The sequence below is a fragment of the Cystoisospora suis genome, assembly GCF_002600585.1.
Source record: "Cystoisospora suis strain Wien I chromosome Unknown contig_4052, whole genome shotgun sequence".
Lineage (NCBI taxonomy): Eukaryota > Apicomplexa > Conoidasida > Eucoccidiorida > Sarcocystidae > Cystoisospora > Cystoisospora suis.
The window spans coordinates 1-205 of NW_027156845.1; positions in this window are offsets into that span (position 1 = coordinate 1).

The following is a 205-nucleotide window of genomic DNA, read 5'->3' on the forward strand; positions in this document are numbered from 1 at the left end:
TCTCTCTGGTATATGTGTGTATGTGGATAGTGTAGCTATAAGTCTATGTTTACTATCTATTTGCATGCGTGTGGGATATCTAGAGATACATTTGTGAGTTCGGGTAGAAGAAAGAAGGTTGGAGGCCTTCTCTGTCTAGTATGAGGCAAAGGCAAAGCTATGCCTCCCATATCGGACTGCTGGCTTTTCTTCTTCTCCTTCTTCG